We start from the raw sequence: 25,245 nt of genomic DNA, 5'->3' as shown, positions 1-25,245 counted from the left end.
AAATCACGAAAATAAAAATATAATTATAAAAATGAAAACCTAAGACTTCTAGTTTCAGCTTCAACAAGTAAAGATTGGAAGTCATCACTCCTGTTCATACCACAAGAAAAGACTAAACAAACTAAAACTCAACATTTTTTCTTGGATGCATTAGAGAACTGAGATTGGCCCAAATCTGGAAAAATAGGCAAATCCAGCGAGTCACAGCCAAGATCTGCTTACCTGAAGAAAAAGCCACTGTAGCCATAACTTGGTGGGGACATTTAACTTGTGATGTTAATTAACTGCTGGAGCTGAATATAGACTAGCTTGAAAGTGAGAAATCCTGGGGTGGAGGGATGCTATGCTGCTAGGAGGGCCCTACATTTTTGTGGGTTTTATCTTCAGGAACTATACCAGATCCTTACTGTGAAAAACTTAAGAAAGATTCTCCCCTGGCTTTATCAAGGGAGGGGAGGAGTAACCATTGTGACAAGCACACCGAGTATTCTCCAGAGCAAAGGCCTTATTCTTTTGGGGAAATGACATTACTAGTCTTATCTTATCTGGGGGAAGGGCATCTCTCCCACCCTGGCCCCCTCTGACCTTTCTGTCTCATCTAAGGGGGAAGAAAAAGACTAAGAGATCTAAGCATAGGTCACACAGCCTTGGGACACAGGCGCACTGATAAAACTGAGATTTAATTATATGATTATAGAATATCCCTTCTTCCTCACACTTTACCAGCATGCCAACAGGGCTCCACTACAACAATAGTAGCTGAAAGAGCTGCAAGATGCAAATTGTGTCTGAGAATGAGTTTTTAGGAAATCCCAAAATAACACAGGAGACAAAAATAAGGATACAAGAGAAATGTAAAGGCCTTGGCACCCACAGCTACAGTAAACATAAAACACAGCAGAGCTCTTAGCCAAATTAAGATAAGACCACACACTAAAGGCCTAGAAAAAATATCTGAATTTTTATTACATGACATATCATGTCCAGCTTTAACCCGAAAATTACAAGTCACGCCAAAAGACAAGAAAAACCACAAACTAAGCATCAGAACCATGCTCAGATATGACATAGAACAGGAAATGTAAAGTAATTATGAATAATATGTTAAGGGATGTAATGGAAAAAATAGGTAAAAGCAAGAAAATATGGGGAAGCTGTGCAAAGACATTGAAACTGTAAGAGAGTATCAATAGAAAATGCTGGAAAACAAAAACACTACAACAAAAATGGAGAATGTCTATGATATACTTATCAGTAGGTTGAACACCAAGAAAATAGGGAGCATGAAGATAGGTCAATAGAAATGTCCCAAAATAAAATACAAAGAGAAAAATAATAATAATAAAACATTATCTCAGAAACGTAGGATACTTTGTCTAACATGACATGTGGAATTAGAATAGCAGTGGAGAAGAAAGAACAGAGCAGAAGAAATATTTCAAGTAATAGTAGAGGAGAATTTCTCAAAATTAATGACATATACCAAACCACAGATCCAGAAAGCTTACAGAACACCAGCCAGGAAAAGTTCCAAAAAAACTACAACCAGTTATATCATATTCAAACTGAAGAAAACCAAAGACAAAGAGAAAAATCTTGAAAGAAGCCAAAGAAAATGAAATACTTTACATAGAAAGGAAAAAAGATGAGAATTACAGTAGACTTCTTGTCACAAACCATGCAAGCAAGGAGAGAGTTGACTAAAATATTGGAAGAGTTCAAAGAAAAACCACCAACCTAGGATTCTATACCCTGTTAGATTGCCCTACAAATTACAGATAATTAAAGACTTTCTTAGAAAAACAACAACTGAGGGAATTCATCACCAGCAGTTCTGCCCTAGAAGAAAGGTAAAAACGGATAATGAAATGAAAATTGTATAGGCTGGAAACTTTGATTTACATAAAGAAGGAAGGAGCATCAGGAAAGAAATAAATGAAGGCATAATTTTTTAAAATTGATAAGTAAATTAAAATATGTCTTTGTTTAAAGTAATAATAGTAAGAGTGTGATGGGTGATTTTAGCATACGGATAAGTAAAATAAATGACAGCAATTTCACAAGGTATGAGAGGGAGCTACTGGGGATATTCTGTTATACAGTATGTGAACAACATGTGAAGTGGTATGGAGTTATTTGAAAGTAGACTAAGATTAGTTTAATATTATTTAATACATTGGAAAACACTAAAAACTTTTTTTTTTAATGAGAATAATTGATATGCTAATGTTACAGGAAAGGGGATCCGGATCCAGACCCCAAGAGAGGGTTCTTGGATCTCATGCAAGAAAGAATTCAGGGCGAGTCTGCAGTGCAAAGTGAAAGCAAATTTATTAAGAAAGTAAAGGGATAAAAGAATGGCTACTCTGTAAACAGAGCAGCCCGAGGGCTGCTGATTGCCAAATAGCCTGTCTGCAAGCACACTAATTCTTTCTTCCGCTTTTAAAAGACTCTGATGCATTGTTCAGTATACCAGCTGCAATTTTCAGCTCCTGAATTTCTGCTCATTTCTTTGTAATTATTTCAATCTCTTTGTTGAATTTATCTGACAGAGTTCTGAATTCTTTCTCTGTGTTATCTTGAATATTTTTGAGTTTCTTCAAAATAGCTATTTTGAATTCTGTCTAAAAGATCACATATCTCTGTTTCTCCAGGACTGATTCCTGGTGCCTTATTTAGTTCATTTAGTGAGGTCATGTTTTCCTGGGTCATCTTGATACTTGTGGATGTTCGTCTGTGTCTGGGCATTGAAGGGTTAGGTATTTACTGTAGTCTTTGCAGTCAGGGCTTGTTTGTACCCTTCCTTCTTGGGAAGGCTTTCCAGATATTTGAAAGAACTTGGGTGTTGCTGTCTAAGCTATATCTGCTTTAGGGGGAATCCCAAACCTGGTAACACTGCAGTTCTTGCAGACTTGTAGAGGTACCACCTTGAAGTTCTTGGCAAAAATTGGGAATAATTCTCTGGATTACTAGGCAGAGGCTCTTGTTCTCTTCCGTTACATTCTCCAAAACAAATGAAGTCTCTCTCTGTTCTGAGCCACCTGAACCAGGGGTGGAGTGACACAAGCACCCCTGTGGCTACCAGTCCTAGAACTATGCTGGGTCTGACCTAAAGCCAGCCCAGCATTGAGTCTCAACAAAGCCCTGCTCTAACCACTTGCTGGTTACTACCTATGTTTTCTCAAAGCCCTGGGGCCTCATGATCAGCAAGTAGCTAAGTCAGCCAGGCCTGTGTCCTTTCCTTCAGGGTGGCAAGTTCCTCCAGGCCCCTGGTGAATCTAGAGGTGCTGTTCAGGAGCCAGGGATTCGAGTAAAAAACCTTACATATCTACCTGGTGTTCTATTGTACTAAGGCTGAGGTGGCACTCAAACCATAAGATGCAGTCTTTCCCACTCTTTCCTACCCTTTCTAAAGGCAGAGGAGCCTCACTGTATGGCCACCACCACCTCAAATCAATGGGAAGTACTGCCAGACTACCATCAATGTTTTCTTAAAGCTCAAGGCCTCTTAAGTCAGTTTGTGGTGAATGCTGTCTGGCCTGGGACTCACACTTTAAGGCGATGGGCTCCCTTCTGGTCCAGGGCACATCCAGAAATTCTGTCCAAGAGCCAAGTTCTAGAATCAGGGATCCCAAGAGCTCACTGGTACTCTGCCCCCGGTGGCTGAGCTGGTACCTAAAGTGCAAGACAAAGACCCTTTTATTTTTCCTTCTACTTTTCTCAGGCAGAAGGAGTCTTTCATTGTAGCCACCACAGCTGGGAATGTGCTAAGTCTCACCAGAAACCAGCAAATCTCAATGTCTCACCTAAGTTCCTTAATATACCTGGACATCACTGCTGTTTATTTAAGGCCCAAGGCCTCTTTAGTTAGCAGGTGTTGAATTCTGCCAGGACTGAGTCCTTCCCTACAGGGAAATGAGTTTCCTTCTGGCCCAGTGTGTCTAGTAATGTTGTTTGGAAGCAAGGGCCTGGAAAGGGGGACCTCATGACTCTGACCGGGGATCTAGCCTGCCATGGCTGAGCTGGTATCCAAAATGCAAGAAAACGTTTTCTCTACTCTTTCATCTCCTCTCCTCAAGCAGAAAGAAGGGGTCTCTTTTGGAGCTACAGACTGTGCAACCTGGAATTAGACAAGGGGTGATTCCAGCACTCCCTTGGCTGTTTCAGCTGGTGTCTCCGTAGGTCATGCCTTCCCTAGTCTATTATCTGTGGGACCAGTTCAGCATTAGGAGTCACCTAGGAGTTACAATTCTTGTGGCCTAGACTGTCTTTCAGGTTTATTTGTTACCCCAGAACACTGTAGCCTGTGGTGCCAATGCTTGTGGGAGCTCAAGTTCTGACCACTGGGATCTGTGATTCTGCTCTGACTAGGGCTGGTTTAAAGGCTGAGTTTGGTCTTGTTTTGCTTTCTGCTCTTCTCACTACTGCAAAGAAATACTCTCCACACCACACCACCACTGCTGGGGGATGCAGGAGAGGAGATGCTGGTGATTCAAAACTGTTTTCTCTATTTCTTCAGTGCCTCTTTCAGTAATATGAACTTAAAACCAGGTACTATGAGTGCTGTCCTGATTCTTGGCTCTTATGCTGGTGCTTTTTTTGTGTGTAGATAGTTGTTAAATTGGTGTCCTTATAGAGGGACAATTGGTCGAGCCTTCTATCTGCCATCTTTCTGATTCTTTACAGAACTAGAAAAAACCATTTTAAAATTCATATGGAACAACAAAAGAATAGCCAAGACAGTCCTAAGCAAAAAGAGCAAAGCTGGAGGCATCATGTTACCTGACTTGAAACTGTATCACAAGGCTACAGTAACCCAAACAGCATGGTACTGGTACAAAAACAGATATATAGACAAATGGAACAGGCAAGAGAGCCCATAAATAATGCTGCACACTTACAACCACCTGGTCTTTGACAAACCTGACAAAAACAAGCGATGGGGAAAGGATTCCCTATTAAATAAATGCTGCTGTGTTAACAGACTAGCCATTGGCAGAAGACTAAAATTGGACTCCTTTCTTAGACCATGTACAAAAATCAACTCAAGAGAGATTGTAGACTTAAATGCAAAACCTAAAACTATAAAAACCCTGGAAGATAACCTAGGGAATACCATTCTGGACATAGGCCCTGGCAAAGATTTCATGAAGAAGACACCAAAAGAATTTGCAACAATACCGAAAATTGACAAATGGGACCTAATTAAACCAAAGAGGTTCTGCACAACAAAAGAAACTATCAACAGAGTAAACAGACAGCCTACAGAATGGGAGAAAACATTTGCAAACTATGCATCCAACAAAGGTCTAATATCCAGAATTTATAAGGAACTTAACAAATTAACAACCAAAACCTATCAGGGAACCTGCCCCGATAGTCACGTAGGTTCTTTTCTATTTTCCCTAAGCGTCGGCCGCTTTGAGAAATAAAGGGACAGAGTACAAAAGAGAGAAATTTTAAAGCTGGGCATCCGGGGGAGACATCACGTGTCAGTAGGTTTTTTCCGTGATGCCCCACAAGCCACAAAACCAGCAAGTTTTTATTAGAGACTTTCAGAAGGGGAGGGAGTGTGCAAATAGGTGTGGGTCACAGAGATCACGTACTTCACAAGGTAATAGAATATCACAAGGCAAATGGAAGCAGGGCGAGATCACAGGACCACAGGACTGGGGCGAAATTAGAATTTCTAATGAGGTTTCAGGCACCATTGTCATTGATAACATCTTATCAGGAGACAGGGTTTTGAGAGCAACCAGTCTGACCAAAATTTATTAGGTGGGAATTTCCTCTTCCTAATAAGCCTGGGAGCACTATGGGAGAATGGGGTTTATTTCATCCCTACAGTCTCGACCATAGAAGACGGCCACACCCAAGGGGGCCATTTCAGAGACCCTCCCCCAGGCACGTATTCTCTTTCCCAGGGATGTTCCTTGCTGAGAAAAAGAATTCAGCAATATTTCTCCCATTTGCTTTTGAAAGAAAAGAAATATGGCTCTGTTCCGCCCAGCTCACCAGCAGTCAAAGTTTAAGGTTATCTCCCTTATTCCCTGAATAATTGCTATTATCCTGTTCTTTTTTCAAGGTGCCCAGATTTCATATTGTTTTAACACACATGCTCTACAATTTGTGCAGTTAAGACAATTATCACATGAGTCCTGAGGTGACATACATCCTCCTCAGCTAACAGGATTAAGAGATTAAAGTAAAGACAGGCATAGGAAATCACAAGGGTATTGATTGGGGAAGTGATAAGTGTCCATGAAATCTTCACAATTTATGTTTAGAGATTGCAGTAAAGACAGGCATAAGAAATTATAGAAGTATTAATTTGGGGAACTAATAAATGTCCATGAAATCGTCACAATCCATGTTCTTCTGCCATGGCTTCAACCGGTCCCTCCGTTTGGGGTCCTTGACTTCCTGCAACAAAAACCAAACAACCCAATTACAAAGTGGGCAAAGGACATGAACAGACACTTTTCAAAAGAAGATATATATGTGGCCAATAAGCATATGAAAAAATGCTCATCTTCACTAATCATTAGAGCAATGCAAATCAACACCACTATGAGATACCATCACACCAGTCAGAGTGGCTATTTTTAAAAAGTCAAAAAATAACAAATCATGGCAAGGTTGTGGGGAAAAGGAAAGCTTATACACTGCTGTATAGTGTAAATTAGTTATATGGGAATGTAAATTAGTTCAGTCATTGTTTGGTGATTTCTCAAAGAACTTAAAACTGAATTACTATTTGACCTAGCAATCCCATTATTGGATATATACCCAAAGGAATATAAATTGTTATACCATAAAGACTCATGGAATCATGTTCATTGCAGCACTATTCACAATAGCAAAGACATGGAATCAACCTTAATATCCATCAAAAGTAGAATGGATAAAGAAAATGTGGTACATATACACAGTGGAAAACTATGCAGTCATAAAAATGAATAAGATTATGTCCTTTGCAGCAACATGAGTGGAGCTGGAGGCCATTATCCTAAGCAAACTAACAGGAACAGAAAACCAAATACCTCGTGTTCTCACTTATAAGTAGGAACTAAATATTGAGTACACATGGAAACAAAAAGGGAACAACAGACAATAGGGCCTACCTGAGGTTGGAGGGTAGGAGGAGGGTGAGGATAGAAAAACTGCCTATGCTGATTAAATCGATGATAAAATCATCTGCACATCAAAGCCCTGTGACATACAATTTACATGCATAACAAACCTGTACCTGTACTCCTGAATCGAAAATAAAAGTAGGAAGAAAGAAAGAGAAAAAAAAGAAAGAAAGAGAAAAAAGAAAGAACCATCTTCCAATTTTACAGCTTACATTATATTCAGTGGTATAAAACTAAATCCTTTTCTCCTAAGATCAGGAATATGGCATGTAAATTCTTTCTTAGCACTTCTGTTCATGATCATAATGGACCTCTACCCTGTGGAATAAGAGAAGAAAAGGAAATATATATAGTTTGTGAAGGAAGAAACAAAACTGTCTTTGTTCACAGATGACATGGTTGTTTGTATATAATATCCCAATGAATCAACAACAACAAAAAACTCCCACAACTAATAGGCTAGTATTGAAAAGTTGAAGAATGTAAGGTTAATATTCAAGTCAGTTGTCTCCTTTTTATCAGCAATGTATAATTGGATTTTGAAATTTTGGAAAAAGCAACACAATTATAGTTGTAGGGGTCAAGGGGAAACTATCCCTTTGCCCTCTGAAGGTTCACTGAAAATCAACTGGCCAAAGGCAAATTAATGGGAAAAAAAAGACATACAAAATGTATTTACATGCACCTATAAGCACTGGAGCCGTACAAAATATAAAAACTCAAAGGACGAGCCAGATAGTTGATGCTTTTGTACCATCTTGAGGTTACAGAAAGAATGGGAGCTTGGAACATGGCAAGACATGTTAACAGAGGGAGAGAAGAGGAAAGGGATGGCTTGCAAAGGTGGTCTTGTTATGTACCTGCTGCACAGGTAGCAGCTCTCAGAAAGAATAGATTACAGCCTGTAGTTGAGTTAATCTTTCTTAGATGCAGACAATGGGGGAGGGGCTCAGAGAAAGCCTGGCTGTTTATTTCACTAATGCAGATTTTCTCTACAGATGCAAATCTCCTCCACAAAAGGCAACTTTGCAGGGCTATTCCTGTCTGCAGGCTCTCTGAATAGCCATCTCAAAATATGTCGGAGAAATATATTTTGGGGTAGACAATTTTTGGTTTACTCTACAATCAAACTGAAAATAGAGTAAAATATCTAGGTATAATTTTTTGTAAGTTTGGAATCTATATGTGAATAACTATAAAACTCTAATGAAATAAACAAAAGACCTAAATAAGTGAAGAGACATACTGTTTTTATACATTGGAAGATCCAATAGTGTTAATACGTCAGTTCTTCCCAACTCGGTCTATAGATTTTACACAATCCCAACCAAAATGGTAGCTAGCTGTTTTGTAGGTATCAATAAACTGATTGCTATGTTTATCTGGAAAGGTAAAAGACCTGTAATAGTCAACGTAATAGTGAAGAAAAACATAATTAGACTCATACTACCAGATGTCAAGATTTATTTTAAGGCAATAGTAACCAAGATGTAAGAGGCATTTGAACCAGAGCAACTCCGTCTTGAATAGCGGCTGAGTAAAATGAGGCTAAAACCTACTGGACTGCATTCCCAAATGGTTAATGCATTCTAACTCACAGGATGAAATAGGAGGTTGGCACAAGATACACGTCATAAAGACCTTGCTGATAAAATAGTTTGCAGTAAAGAAGTCGGCCAAAATCCAAAACCAAGATGGTGATGAGAGTGACCTCTGGTCATCCTCAATGTTACACTCCTACCAGCACTGTGACAGTTTACAAATGCCATGGCAACATCAGGAAGTTACCCTAGATGGTCTAAAAAGGAGAAGCATGAATAATCCACCCCTTGTTTAGCATATCATAAAAAATAACCACAAAAATGGGAAACCAGCAGCCCTTGGGGCTGCTCTGTCTATGGAGTAGCCATTCTGTATTTCTTTACTTTCCTAATAAACTTACTATCATTTTACTCTATGGACTTGCCCTGAATTCTTTCTTGCTTGAGATCCAAGAACTCTCCCTTGGGGTCTGGATTGGGACCCCTTTCCAGTAACAAACACAGTGTGGTACTTGTGAGATTAGTTACATAGATCAATGGATCAGAATAGAGAGCCCAGACATTGACCCACACAAACATGGTCAACTGATCTTTGACAAGGAGCAAAGACAATTCAATGAAGAAAATATAGTCTTTTTAACAAATAGTTTTTGGACAACTGGATATCTACATTATAAAACAAAACAAAACAAAACAACCTACAAGCTTTACCCACATCTCTTATAGAAAACAGCATAAGTTGTATCATGGACCAAAACGTAAAATACAAAATTAGAAAACTTTTAGTAAAACAGAAGAAAATTTGGGTAACCTCAGGTTTGACCATCAGTTTTTAAATTATTAAATTAAATTTAACCTAAAGCTGCCTCCTTACATATTTTAAGTTTGGCCTGAAGTTTTCTCTGCACACAGTGAATTGTAACCTAACTGGATGGGTAAACACAGTGTAACATACTCTTGTACCAATCACCAAGTTTCTGCCAATCAAAGGCAGCAAACTGCTCAAACCAAGTTCAAATAAGGCAAATGCCAAGCTGTAAGCAATCAGCTATTTCTGCACCTAACTTTTGCTTTCTGTACATGGCTTTCTTTTTCTGTCCATAAATCCTCTCCAACCATGTGGCAGTGCTGGGGTCTCTCTGAGTCTATTCTGGCTCAGGGGGCTGTTTGATTCATGAATTAAACTCTGTTAAATTGCTCAATTAAACTCTGTTATTGAATTTGTCCAACGTTTTTCTTTTAACAGATGGTGTCAGAATTGGAACATGAAGTAGAACTTCCAGTAACCCCTAGGAGCATCAAGTGACCCAGAGAGGTAACCCCCTCCACCAGGGTCCATTGCATCCATTGCTCTCTCACAGCAACTGAGGCTCATGGGTAAGTTCCTTCTCAGATTCTGAAGCTTCACAGATTTGTGTTTTGTGCTATCTGAGTTTGTTTTAGCAAATTTTTTATGTGAACTGTGTTCGGAAGTCACAACAGAAACTAGACTGGGTCGAGGATCAGATTAAATCCAATAATTAATTGGATTAGATCCAGCCGGAGGCTTTAGATGTATGACTGACTCAGAAACTGGCAGTAAAATGGATAATCATACAGAGGATGTAAATTTTGGCTTCAGGAAATTCACAAGGATTTTTGTGTTCTATCCCCTTTGTTTCTTCTTGCATGTTTAGGTAGGGAAAAATCATTGGCTAAATTGATCAAGGGGAGCTCAGAGTCAAAGCCAAGATCTTGCATAAAAATGGAAACCTTGGCCAGGGGCAGTGGCTCACGCCTGTAATCCCATCCCAGCACTTTGGGAGGCCGAGGCGGGTGGATCACGAGGTCAGGAGTTCGAGACCAGCCTGGCCAATGTAGTGAAACCCTGTGTCTACTAAAAATACAAAAAATTAGGCCGGGCGTGGTGGCTCACTCCTGTAATCCCAGCACGTTGGGAGGCCAAGGTGGGCGGATCAGCAGGTCAGGAGATCGAGACCATCCTGGCTAACGCGGTGAAACCCTGTCTCTACTAAAAATACAAAAAAATTAGCCGGGCATGGTGGCGGGCGCCTGTAGTCCCAGCTACTCAGGAGGCTGAGGCAGGAGAATGGTGTGAACCCAGGAGGTGGAGCTTGCAGTGAGTCGAGATCGCGCCACTACACTCTAGCCTAGGCGACAAAGTGAGACTCCGTCTCAAAAAAAAAAAAAAAAATTAGCTAGGCGTGGTGGTGCATGCCTGTAATCCCAGCTACTCAAGAGGCTGAGGCAGGAGAATCATTAGAACTTGGGAGGTGGAGGTTGCAGTGAGCTGAGATTGTGTCATTGGACTCCAGCCTGGGTGACAGTGCGAGACTCTGTCTCAAAAAAAAAAAAGGGCACTTAATTTCTGAAGAAGTGAGTACCCCACCTTCCAGCTATGCCTGTCTTTACATGTACAAGTATTAGGCCCTGAAGCAACAAACTGTAACAGAAATGGCAAAATATTAATAAAGATAATTTAAAATTTCAGTAGAATGTTCCAAATGAACAACATTGAATTTTAAAAAGTGCATTTAAAAATGAGGGCTCCCAAATTAGGCTAACCAAGGAATTCCTATTAATGTGCAGAAACTTCTATAAAGATTTCAATATTTTTATTGATTTTTTAAAAAAGACATTATTTTAAAAAAATGTTTTTTCTGGGGATTGGGTCTTGCTATGTTACCCAGGATGGTCTTGAACTCCTGGCCTGAAGTGATCCCCCTGACTTGGCCTCCCAAATGGCTGGGATTATAGCATGAGCCATTACACCCAGCCAATTTCTTTGTTATATATATATGTGTTATATATATATATATTTATATATATATATTTATATATATATATATTTATATATATATATATATATATATATGGCAAATAAAAAGCTTAAGCAGCCAAGTGACAAGAATAATTAAATGTGCTAACTTTTTGGCTTGGTTACTACCCTCCTTAAAGGTTAAAAGAAAGCTATGCTGGATAAAGTATGTGTAAAAGGTAGGCCCTCAGCTAATGTAGACTTGCTTCTTTTTCAAAGCTATCCATGCTGAATCCTGGCATAGAGAATGCTTTTTCATCCTATTCCTTAATGGGATCTACCCTGAACTTAGTATTTTAGCTAAGAAATAGTAGCTAAGTTAAAAAAGACCACCTATTTAATGAAATCAGTCTTCCAAATACATATTCATGGAATTTAGCTGGCTACTTTGAAAACCATTTATAAAAAATAAAATTTTTTAATCACCATTTTAAGAGTGTCTGCCTTTGTACACCACAAAGAGAGGGAGAACTGAATCACTAGAAACTTTTACAATTAGTTTAAATTTATGTCATAAGACTTACCTTTGCTTAAGGTGCTCTTCCTGTCCATCTTGTCTTAATTGCACTTTTACCTACAACTTTTTTCCTTTGTTTGAGCAAATCATTGTACAGTATTTGGCCTGAAATGTCGCTGTGTGCTTTTGAGATATAAATTTTCTATCTTGTTTCACCAAAGACTCATCCCTTTAGAAATGTGAATTTAGAGTTGCCCAGCTAACAATTGCTTAGGGCAATGAAACAGTAAATTAGAAGGGTGATACTTTAAATGGAGAGAAGAAAATCTATTTGAATGTCAGTAAATGAGAATTGTCTATGAAATCAATAAGATCTGCTTCTGTCTGTATGTTTATAGCTTTATACGATTATGTGTATGTGATAATATTTGGTAAGTAAAGCCAGTTTTAAACTTGTTCTCAAAATAAAATAGGAATGTCTTTGAAATTGCCAGTTACATATAATTCAGACATTTTCGCCTGGGTCTATGGGTGAGAGAGTATTATGCTGTCTCTCATACATGTTTTAAGGTAATAAAACTGCTTCTCAGTAATATTTTTGATACTTCCTTGATTTGTCTGTGAGGTTATGTTTTTGGTTTTGGGGCCTCTGGATTCTAGGGTCTGAATAAATGGCCATGGTGAGGACTGGGTTTATGTCCTCAGCACTTGGACCACCAGCTGCAAGGCAGAAGAAAGCACAATATGATTCCATCCTCCTTGTCTCACCTTTGCTTCCTAGCCAGGCTGACAGCAATTAGATCCTCCAGGCATTATCTTCATAGCTCTGTTCTCTGTCCTGAACTCTACACCTGGTATGTCAATTCAGGACCCAAATGTATCATATCCTTCATAGCTATCCGTGGGTACCACATGAGTATTTGGGACCCAGGACAACAGGGGAAGACATTAGAGAGGGTACCTGTGTCATAGGATCAAAATTCTTTTCAGTAATATGATATCTTAAAGTCATGTTATATTAAAATAAGAGATAATCATAGAATGGCTGAGTCATCTCTAAGTAAGTTAAAACACTGAAATATTAATTATTAAATATAAGTTTAAGTTTATATAATTTGGCATCTTATTTTCATATGGCATAGAAAAGCTAAATATATTTAGATTTGTTTAAAAGTTGAGAAAACATCTTTCTACAAAAATTATGAAATGGTTTTTATCTACAAATATTGATACAAAATAGTTTGAAAATTATTTATTAACTAGGTTTTCATTAGAAAGTGGGGTTAATAAGAGTTAAAATTGTGGTTATGTAATTAAAATGACTAGATATAAAAGAAACAGTATATATAGACTGTATAAAGAAAAACAAAATATGTTTTTGATGAGATGAATCATAAAGGCATGAAAATTTGTGTTTACTGAGAAAAAAATAACTGTGTTGTTTAAAAGTTAAAGATTGTTTCAAGTTGAAGGAAGAAAGATATAGATAAAACTAAATACAGAAAGTTGTGAAAAGAAGGAAAAAAATTTGTAAAAGATTCTAAAAGCTTTATGAAAATCTTGTGTAGTCAAAAGCTGACTGATATTGGATATACTCATAATTAAAATTTATTTTAGTACTGATAATACATTAATACAAAGGTAAAATTTGGTTTCCTCTTTTAAATAATAATTTTATGTAATATAATAAGAAACAGTACAAATAATTTTACTCACCTTTTGAGTAAACTCCAAAAAATAACAGGGAAAAGGAGAGACGGATATATATATATATATATATATATATATATATATAAAACACATATATCGACGTGTGTGTGTGTGTGTGTGGTGACTGTTCTAAATTGCTAACATGGTTTATGACCAATGTTTGGTTTATCAAACCCATATTCCTGGGAAGTCTCAATCAAAACTTCAGGTACATTTTTGCTACCTGATAGGCCATTTGAACACTTACAGAGGAGTTTCACTCAATTGTCATTTCCAGTGCATGTTTTATGGTTGTATAGAAGCTTTCTCAAGCAAGAGGGCTGTTGTTATAACAGTAGCTAAAAGGTTATACAGAAATGTGTTTTCCTCATAGGACATTCCTGGATAAATCTCCAATGATAGAGGTACTTGTTTCACTGGACAAGTTGTAAAATTGTTGAATAAGATATTACAGATACAATAGCATTAGGAAAAGCTAACTGAATTGTCTGGATTGCCTTGGTCAAAGGTGTTGCATATTGATGACAATCAGATCCATTTAGAGTGGAAACATAAGATGGCCCCTTATAAAATAGTCACTGGAAGGCCTATGCATATGTTAATAGAACCTTATGTATCTTCTGCTACTAAACTCTGACATGACTATATTCTGCAAGGCTCTAATGAATTATGTCACAGTGTATTTTCACCAGATAATGAAAGCTTTTTATGATCCACTGACCAAGGGCAATCAAAGCCTTCACAACCTAGAACCCAGAGATTGGGTTTTCTAAGAATGACATCAAAGAAAGACTTCCCTTATCATCACACTGCAGCAAAACTTCAGGACCTTGAAACCTGAGTTCATAATCTTGCAGTACCCATTCTATGAATTTAGCATTTTCTAGAAAACCTTTTATTGTTATTTTAATATAATTATTATTATTATATTATTATTATTTAATAATATTAATATTAATATTATTTCAGTATGCCCACCACATTCTTCATCAAATAAATTTACTCAATCTGGCTGAGCACAGTGGCTCACGCCTGTAATCCCAGCACTTTGGGAGGTTGAGGCAGGTGGATCACCTGAGGTCGCAAGTTAGAGACCAGCCTGACCAATATGGTGAAACCCTGTCTCTACTAAAAACACACAAAATTAGCCAGGCATGGTGGCAGGTGCCTGTAATCCCAGCTACTCAAAAGGCTTAGGCAGGAGAATTGCTTGAACCCAGGAGGTGGAGGTTGCAGTGAGCTGAGATTGCACCATTGCACTCCAGCCTGGGCAACAAGAGCGAAACTTTGTCTCAAAAACAAAAAAGATTTACTCAACCTCATACCCATTAATGGAAGCTACTTTACCAGAGCATTCTATCACTACTTTCCAATCTGGACTGTTTTCTCCGTAGGCCTGCTCCACAGTTTTCATTTTTTTAATTTTAGACATAATTTTAAATTTAATTATAATTAAAATTTCTGCAAATATGTTCTTGTTTTTTGATTTTCTGCAAATATGTTCTTGTCTTTTGATTACTTTTTATTGCATTTTCTGCAAATATGTTCTTGTTTTTTGATTATTTTTATTGCATATTCTGAAAATATGTTATTGTTTTTTGATTATTTCTTTTTCATAACATTTTGTTTTTGTTTTATAGATGTAATTTTTAAAATATTTCTGAGTTTATTCATTAATATACCCTCCCCTAATTTCTTTTATGATGTCTAAGTTATCTCTATTTCCTCTGGTGCCAATTTTCAATTTCTTAATTTTGGCCATTCTATCTCATTCTGCTGCTTTACGCATATGTCTGGTAATACCAACTATTAAAAAAACTATCATTAATAAAAGTCCACTACTTTTGTGTTAAAACTAATTTCCATTTGGAATTCTCACCTGGAGTTCTGTGTGAAGTAAGCAAATATGAGACTTTGCTTTAGGTGGATCAGTAAGAGAACTAGGAAGCCATCTGTCAGGCTTCAGGTTCACTCAAATTCAAGAGTGAAGGTTTCACCAGGGACCTGGCAATTTGTTCACTTTCACTGAGAAAGTGTCAACTGTTTTTGCTGGAGGTAAATGCCTGCTGCCTGATTTTTGTCTGCATTACAGATGGGGGAAACAAGTGAAAAAGTTGCTGTTTTACGGACCTTAGATTAATCCCTTTATCTTCAGTTTCTTTTTCTCATCCGTCTTAAACCTTTTATTTTTAATTGCATTTATCCAATATAGATCTACAAAAACACACGATTTTATTTCAGATGTTTATTTTGTTCTGTTTGTTTGGATTTGGCTTATTTTATATAAAGGATATAATCTTTACATATTAATCTGCATGTTTCTTCTTTTTACTGAACACTTGGAGTGAAACAGCTTCTACTGGGATGTCTATCCATATCAGGATATAAACCTACCTCATTTTACTTAACTGCTCTTTATTCCAATATTCTGTTGTTTATCTTATAATTTTCCTGTTGATAAATATTAAGTTGCTTCTGAATTTTAGGCTGCTGTGAGCATCTTTATGCATGCTACCTTGTGCACATGCGTGATTTATTTCTCCTGGATACACAGATACCTGAAAGTGATTGTTAGAATAAAGAGTTTGCTCGTTTCAAATGTATTAGCTTATGACATATTGATTTCCAAATGGTTGTACACATTTATCAGTGTAGTATGAGGTAATATTTTCTTACAGTTTTGCCAACATTTGATATTAAACTAATTAATATTTGCCAAATGATGAGTGAAATCTTATATTGGTATAATTTCCTTTTCTTTTATTATAAAATTAGTCATGTTTCATGTTTATTGTCCACTTGGGTTTGCAGTTTTGCGAATTGCCCCATTTGATATTAGATTTCTCTGTGTTTTTGTTTTGCTTTTTGTCTTATTGGCTTGTAGAATTATTGTACGAATTTTGTAACTTAATCCTTTTTATATTATATGTGTGGTAAATAATTTTACCCAATATGACAGTTGCCTTTTGTTTCTGAAATGATACATTGGATCATTCTCCCATTTGGACCTTTAAACATATATATTCATATGTTGTAGAGAATAAGGCATTATAAAATTATTTTGACTATGAAAGTAAGACAAAAGTAGGAAGTATCTAAAATATATATCAACCAATATAGGGGAAAAGGGGCCAAAAGACACACACACACACAAACACACACACATAGGTCATTGTAAAATGCCTCTGACAATCTCAAAGGGAAAACAAAAACTGTGACAAGGTCCTGGAGCAGGTGGCAAAGTTAATAGACTCAGGTTTGCCAAGGAGAACAGAAGCCTTCTATTCTTCTGAAAAGAAGGAAAGATAAGAAGACTGACTTGGAATCAGAGTTAGACAGGGGAATAGAAGATGATAAAGTAGTGAAGCTTATAAGTAGCATTACCAGATTTAACAAATAAAAATATAAGATATCTAGTTAAATTTGTATTCCATCCAGTAAGATTTGTATCATGAAATACTCAGTTAAATTAGTAATTTTTTTAGTGAAACTATATCTCAAACAATATTGGGATATACCTATATACAAAAAAGTATTCATTGCTTAAATTCAAATGTAACTGGACATCCTGCATGTTATCTGGCAATCCTACTCATGCTGTGGCCCTATTAGTGTTCTAAGAGCAAGATCATCTATGAAAACTTGGGGCTTTAGTCCGAGAAGTATTTATCTACCGGATATCTTAATGACTAGTAATGACTCACAGACTTCCCAACATATTATATTAAAAAACAAACTCCTAGGCTATGCACAGTGGCTCACACCTGCAATTCCAGCACTTTGGGAGCCTGAGGTGGGAGGATTGCTTGAGGTTCGGAGTTTGAGAGCAACCTGGGCAACAAAGCAAGACCCCATCTTTATCAAAAATAAAAAAAAAAAGACACTTGAATCACTCAAGCCAGAAGCCCTTCCTTGATGTCTTCGTCTACCTTACTGACAATATGTAATTCATCAGCAAGCACTGACAAATCTGCCTTCAAGATATACCTGAAACCCTATACATTTCTTTCCATACCTACTTCACCATCTGTATTGAGGACACCTAATCCCAGGACTGGATTAATCCAGTTGACCAAAGTGAACTTCACACCTTCCCTCACCACACATCCAGAGTGGACCACTTTTCCCCCAGCTTATAAACCTTTAGTTGGTTCCCTGTAAATCCATACAAAATCAAACTACTTATCACAGCCTACAAGACTGAATATGAGCCAGCTCCTGCCCTTCTCTCCACTGTTACCTTGTGCTGTCCACCCACCCACCCCAGCTCACTTGGTTTCTGCACCTGTTATCTTTAATCTTAGTTCAGCTTCTTTCCTTCCTTGTTAACCCATTTGCATACACTGCATTCTTTGTTTTCTTTAGGTTTTAGCTGAATATTACCACTGCAGGACACCCTTCCTCCTGACCTTATTCAATGTTGGCCTAGCAGGCTGGGCACAGATTTTACTTCCTCCACAGATACCAACCTTGAGAAAAAAACATGAGTGACTTTGAAGGATGTAATTCTGAACCCCACAAAAATGAATGACATGAGCACATTCTGGTCTCAATTCTCTCTGATTTTATTTTCCCTGTGGAGTTTCTGCTCCAAGCAAACTAGGTTATTCGCTTCCCCAGACCATTCCACATGCACGTATTTGCAAACATCCTTTCCCTTATTAGATTGCCCCCTGCAACCTCTCGTTTGTCAGGATAACATTTTTTTCCTCAAGTTCAACTGAAGTTCTGCTCCCTCCATGAAATCCTGGGGCATTCCTCCTGCCTTCTTTAATTTTTACCTCCCTTGAACTACTATCATTCTGAGTATTGTATTCTGAGGCAGAGAATGCATGGAGCCTGACATTCTTGGTTTCAGTCCGACCACTGCCACTTACAAACTTTGTTTTTTAACTTCTCAGAGCTTTAGGTTCCTCAACTATGAAATATTGATGACAAGATGATGCTTACAGATTTGGAGGAAATAAAACAGATATAATAGCAGAGTTCCTGGCACACAGCAGACAATTTACATTAGTTTCTGTTTTCTTTTTCCTTCCTTCTGTTTGATATGTAGAATATGCCACCAAAAGATCTGATGAGTTAATATAGATTGATAAGAGCATACTGATAAGGAAGAAAATTAATAGAGTCCCAGGACCGGCAGAAATCTTGGAGGTCATTGAACCCTTGGTTAGCACTCTCCTTAGGTCATTCCAGACTACTTCAGAAGAACAGCTATTCTCTTCTAAAATGCCCCTGTCAAGATTATATTATGAACTAATCTCCAAGAGGCTCCTAAAGGAATTAGATACTGAAATTTATTCTTGTCTCATCATAGGAACCACTGGAAGATGGTCATCCTTTTCCTTCTTATTCGTGCTACACATGCATCATCTAATTCTGTCTCAAATATGGAAGATTCTGATAAACTAAAAATATTGTTTTTGAAGTGTTTACTCTTTAAGACAGATACCTTTAAGATACTGATACTGATATCTTTAAGATCGATATCAGTTATAGCTAATTGGGGTCATTACACTTGCTTCCAAATTGCATTTACTTTAGTCTAAAGTTAACAGTTTTAACTTCTAAATGTTTTGCTTTCAATGTCTAAAAAATTATTTTAAATATATTTTAACTTGAAAAAGTTGCTTATCCCTTTCTCCTTGGATCATAACAAGAAAGAATTTTCAATGAAGGGAAAGAAGAGATAATTTTGTGGATTTTTTTTTCTTTTAAAAGTATCTGTATTCTGAAAATGAAAAACACGAATTTTAATTCTGAAGGAGAAAAAAAATCACAATGTAGATTGTATATAAAGTTATTACATGTGCAATGACTACAAAACATCATACTACAGTTTAATTGGCATGAGGTATTCATTTCTCACCATTGTCTTCGTTAATGGCAAAATGAAATCCGGTCAGACAATTTACCTTAGTGGGGGATACCTTAGTGCATTCTTCAGTCATTGAAAGTCTCTGGAACCTGAGCATCTTTTCCTTCCAGTCTCTCTAATGGTCCCTACCTGGATGCAGTACAAGATGCTGAGCTTCCTCTTTGCATATCAGATTCTGCTTAATATCAATTGTAAGGTGAACAGATTGGCTGATACAACAATGTTGTCCTTCTCATTTCCTTTTCCAAGGTTTCTTCATTGGCTGGAGAGAAACAGAAATGGAACTTCTTTCAGGTTCTGTTTGGAGGATAATATGGCTTTGAGAAGCCAGATTAGGAAGCTTGAAAAAGGAAACTCCATTTTCCAAGTGGATTTGGTTCTAATTAGTCTGTTTCTGCAGAGAAATCCTGAAGTGGAGGGAAGGGGATGACTTGATCAGCTAGGTTGGGCCTATCAAAGAGTTGGATTTATTTGTATTTATTTTACATTTGTGCCAGCAGGGGAACCTCTTGAGGAAAGTACACTGTACATACATACTAAATATCAGTTACATCGGGTTGCCACATTCACGTTCCTCATAAAACATGATTGGAGCACAATAAATATGGAAATATGAAATGCATTAAATTAAAATGTTATTAGTTGAAGCAGTTGTAAGAATTTCTTATACATAAACATAAAGCCATGGCTCCCATGAGAGCATCAGGCGGGATGTTTCAGGCAATTTTCCCCATGGAGACCTGGAAAGCATTGGGCATTATAAAAATCCTTGCTCATTTAAAATAGATTTATATCAGCCACTGAAAAGTTTGAAACTATCGTCACTTTGTATGTCTTATATGATAGACTTTGTTTCCGGGTGAAAAAAACTACAAATGCCAAAATAAATGTTGGGCTCTCATTTTGTTTTGGAATTAACCAACACTAATGCTAGAGAGAGTGATTTTCTAGTTTTTATCATCTATATATAATATATAAAAGAATAACGATTAATTCATTTTAAATTTATCTCTTCAATAAGTAGCTTGCAATGTGACTTTAGGCAAGTCTTATATATTTTCTAATGTCTCTCTTTCTCCAATAATTTAGGACTGGAGTGGAGTTGGTAGGAAGGAACAGTCTTTGAAGTTAGATGCGCCAGGTTGTAACCCCACTTCCACCAATTAGTAGGTCTGTTACTTTATGCTGTTTACCTAACTTCTTTAGACCTCTTTCTTTTAAGTTTTAGATAAGAGGGTAAGTGAGTAGAGTAGGATGATAACCGGTGCCTAATAAGTATTAAGGAGATAATAAATATTAACATATAGCATCAGGTTGAGTAGCTATTATTGTAACATTTATATGTGTCATATACCTTGGCAGACATATTATAGGAATATGGATTCCAAGACATCAACTAAGTGCAATTGTATATCAAGCACCTACTAAAAGAAAAACACTCTATGAAACTTTTTTTTTTTGAGACAGAGTTTCACTCTTGTTACCCAGGCTGGAGTACAGTGGCGTGATCTCGGCTCAACGCTACCTCCACCTCCCAGGTTCAAGAGGTTCTCCTGCCTGAACCTCCCGAGTAGCTGGGATTACAGGTTCGTGCCACCACGCCTGGCTAATTTTTTGTATTTTTAGTAGGGGGTTTCTCCATGTTGGTCAGGCTGGTCTTGAACTCTCGACCACAGGTGATCCACCTACCTCAGCCTCCCAAAGTGCTGGGTTTATAGGCATGAGCCACTGCGCCCAGCCTCTACGACACTTTGTAAAACCATAAAAGATGTATGGGATAACGTACTGCACTTTAGGACTCTTTAAAAAAGGAGGAAACAAGTCTAATCCTCTCAAGAACACTGCAGACAAATAAATATTGCTGGCATCACATCTTCAGTATCTAGCAAAGAGCATTAGATCTCTGGATAGAGGCAGTCAAGCATGACTTTACAAAAATGATGACACTTGAGGGAGGGAAAGATAGAAAGAAACCAAAGGTTCAAAAAAGTGTTTCAGACAGGATGAAGAGCATAAACTAAAGCATTGAGTCAAAAAGTATATAGCAGCACATTTGGGGTCTGGGGAAGTAGGCATCTCAGCTAAAGAAGAGGCTTTATTTATGCCCTAGTAGGAAGAAAGCAGGACAGCTAGGCTTGGGCTTGTAGCCGTATAAATTCCAGAGCTACAGCAGTCCCTAAATTAAAGAAACAGAGTCTGGAGTCACCATAAATCATGGTTATTAGTTTTTTCAATGTAGTGAAGATTCTAGCAAATACCACCCAAGGTGGTGGTTAGAGAAGGGAAGATATCTGGGAGGGAACTGGGAGAACAGGATGAGAGAGATGCCAGGAGCCAGGCCTGCGGGTCTATCTTTAATTATTCCATTTCATTTCCAAAGAGGAGCATCCACAAGGCATTCATTGACAAACCCTTGTCTTCGTAGACATATGTTATGGGTTCAATGATTAGATTAAATTATTTAACAGGCAAGCTAGGTCTCTTCTTGCAGGAAACATTGTTCCTTTCTTTTCTTTTCTTTTCTTATTTTCCCCTTTACGAAGATTTACCCTTTTCTTTGCTGGACACCATAAACTTCTTGTTCTCTTCCCGGAGAGCTTGAGAAAATGTGCTTTTCAAAAGCCCATAAGAGCAAATTGGTGAAATGGCACTGAAAGTGAATGTGTTACACAACTAATAAGCCCTGTTACTCTCCATCCACCCCCCCAGGCAGGAAGGTCAGAGCGAAGAGCCTTCCACAGGAGGCCCCCCCAGCCCCACCACCCCATAAATGGTGTGAAGCGTCTGCTTAGCACTCAGTCTTTGTTGGCTGAGGTCTGACAGTTTATTTTGAGCACTGATTCCACAAAGGTTGAGGGCAACATAAGGTGGCTCCGGAGACTGGAGGCTTCATCAGGAGTGGAAGAAAGAAGCCAGGCTTGTGGTTGTTGTTATCACTGGGGCCTACTACAGAGAACTAGTCCTGAGAGAGAACCTAGCTGTGCAAACTGGGCAAGCCCATGAGAAATGTGTAAATTCAACGGAATAAGAGAGGTAGTCAGTGGAAGAATTTGTAGGCTAGCAGGTTTCCATTTGGTCTTTTGCCCTAAGGTGCTGGTTCTCAAAGTGAGATTCTCATGTCAGCAGCATTAGCATCACCTGGGAGCCTATTACAAATTCAAAATCTCACCTCTGCCCCCGACCTGACCTACTGAATCAGGAACTCTGAAAGTGGAGCCCATAAACTAGTTTTAACAAACCCTCTAAGCTCAAGAACTACTGCCCTAGGGAATAAACTCAGCCCCCAGATCTTTTCCTTTTGGTGCTAGGAACCTATGAGATTTAACTTAGAAGTTAGTGTATTACAAGACTGAAGTCAGAATTCTAGAATCTTCATTTCTGTCCAGTAATCTTTTTATAATGGTTTGAGGAGTCTAATCCAGTACTAATGCAAATCAGCATTAGAATGACACTATTTCAAAACTTCCAAAGGTTGTTGACAAGAAGAATTAGAAAATTCATGCTAAAACTTCCTATCTGGTTATGCAATTGCTCCTAAATTCTATTGCATTTTGAAATTCAATCCAAGATTTTATTCTATTTTAGGCATTTTGTTCTATAGTAATAGGCACTTAAGAATCTTGTGGTCTTTTATGCATTTTTGAAGTCATGCTTTCTCATCTAATTGATTTTTTGCATTTCGGCAAAGGATGTGTTTTTCTAGATAATTATATCTTTAGAACAAGACTGGTCACATATACTGGCCTGCTATCAAATGACTTTCTAATTTTGATTGTGTTGTAGATAAGCACTCACTTAATCAGCATTAGTTTATTAAGAGAATTTTTTTTTTTCTTTTGCCCAGGAATGTACTGGTCTTCTGAGTATACTGAATTAAATACAAAGCCACTACCCTCAAAGAAATTTAGATTTACATAAAGATAAATCTGTCAGAAAATATATGAAAGCATCAGAAAATATACCAAACTATATTCAAAGGTAGCTGATGTAGTACAGCCTGGAAATCCCGTAGAAGGTGCCAACATTCCTTATTTTCATTTGATTCTAATTGGAGAACTAGCAATCTGAGTTCTCCTTTATTTTTTTCTATGATATAAATGCTATCTTCTGAAACTATTATTCTCCCAGTCCTCGATTGTGTTATTCATGCCTGCTCTCACCTGTTTATGCCTGAATCTCTTGATTCAAGTCGACCATTTATTGAAATTACATTTGAGAAATAAAAAGAGTAGCTTGTCTATGGGAAAAAAAGTGAGAGTGGGGGGGTTAATGTGGGACTGACAAGTGGTGTATGCAGGTAATTCCACCAGAGACAATTGATGCTCCTCTACAATAGGAAACCAAACAAGATGAGATTTTCCCTAGTCCTCTGGGGAAATCATTCAAATATACACTCTTACCAAACTCTAATATTGTTCTTGCTTTTGCCTGTTTGCTTTGATGAAGCTGATAATAATAGAAATTTACATTTATTTGCATTTTTCTACTAGAAGTCACTGAAGAATCTCAGAATATCATTTTAAAGTGCATATGCCTATAAGTGGCAAAAACATGAAATGTCATACAAACGTAGGCAGGGAAGTTCAGGAATAGAATCATTTCAAGAATGAGCTGTGAGCTTGCATCCCTCTTTGTTTTTGAACTGGGTAGTACATAAGGAAGCATCTTTTTTTGTGAGTCTACTTCAGGCTGAAGAGATTATAAAAGCATTTCTTCCCAACTAACTAAAACTTCTTCCGTTTCCGTTTCCATTTCTAACTATCCCCCAAACACATGCACACACACACACAAACTGATTGGAAATAATAGAAAGACAAAGAGTTTTAAAGGTCATCTATTACATTCATTTCACTTTACAGATTTGAACAGTCTATCTCAGAGAAAATAAATGATTACTCCAAGGCCACAGAGCCAAATCAAAAAGCAGATAGAGGAGGAAAGAAGGAAAGTTGCCCCATTCCCATAGTTGTATCTTCCAACACCTCACCATCCTGAAGGCTCCATGCTCAAGCTCAAAACTCATATTAGGGAATCTCACCTGCTTTTTAAAAATTCCATTTCTAATTTTATGCTCTTTCTTGATGCAAATTACCTTTTTCACTTGATTGACTAGTTGTGAAAGAACACTGGTCCCTTCCAGCTCTGAAATGTTGAGATTCTGTGATTCAGGTTAATTTGCTTGAGTCAATTCTAAAGGCATTTGCTGGAGCTGACGCAGAATGAAAATAGACCTTGGCAGTTTCAGACTCAGCTACTTTCTTCTTAGACGTTTATAATTCTGTGATTTACTTCCTAGGGCTTCTAAGGTGCATTGGTGGCCATGGGGAGGCATGATTTTAAAGAGGAATTAAAATAGAAACTTTGAGAACACATGGACACAGGAAGGGGAACACCACACTCTAGGGACTGTTGTGGGATGGGGGGAGGGGGGAGGGATAGCATTAGGAGATATACCTAATGCTAAATGACGAGTTAATGGGTGTAGCACACCACAGCACACCAGCATGGCACATGTATACATATGTAACTAACCTGCACATTGTGCACATGTACCCTAAAACTTAAAGTAAAATAATAATAAAATAAAATAGAAACTTTGGAAAACTTACAAAAATTAAAGGCAAAACCTGAGTTAACAATTTAAAAAACAAAAGAAAACTTTCTGCCACTACAAAGCACAGAAAGTCCCCATCAGTCTGTCA

The 25,245-nt window shown here is 37.6% G+C and overlaps 1 long non-coding RNA gene across 1 annotated transcript in view; it reads left to right on the top strand.

The window, feature by feature from the left end:
• LOC134731074 (uncharacterized) overlaps positions 1–10,002 on the top strand; it is a 145,953-nt gene extending 135,951 nt beyond the window's left edge. The window contains exon 4 of the long non-coding RNA XR_010113139.1: positions 9,924–10,002. This is a non-coding gene — a long non-coding RNA (uncharacterized LOC134731074). The remainder of the gene's footprint in view (positions 1–9,923) is intronic.
• The last annotated feature ends 15,243 nt before the right edge of the window (positions 10,003–25,245 follow it).

Source organism: Pan paniscus, chromosome 8 (genome assembly GCF_029289425.2).
Source record: "Pan paniscus chromosome 8, NHGRI_mPanPan1-v2.0_pri, whole genome shotgun sequence".
Taxonomy (NCBI): Eukaryota; Metazoa; Chordata; class Mammalia; order Primates; family Hominidae; genus Pan; species Pan paniscus.
Note: the sequence above shows the minus strand (reverse complement) of the source record. Positions and strands in the feature narration are given on the sequence as shown.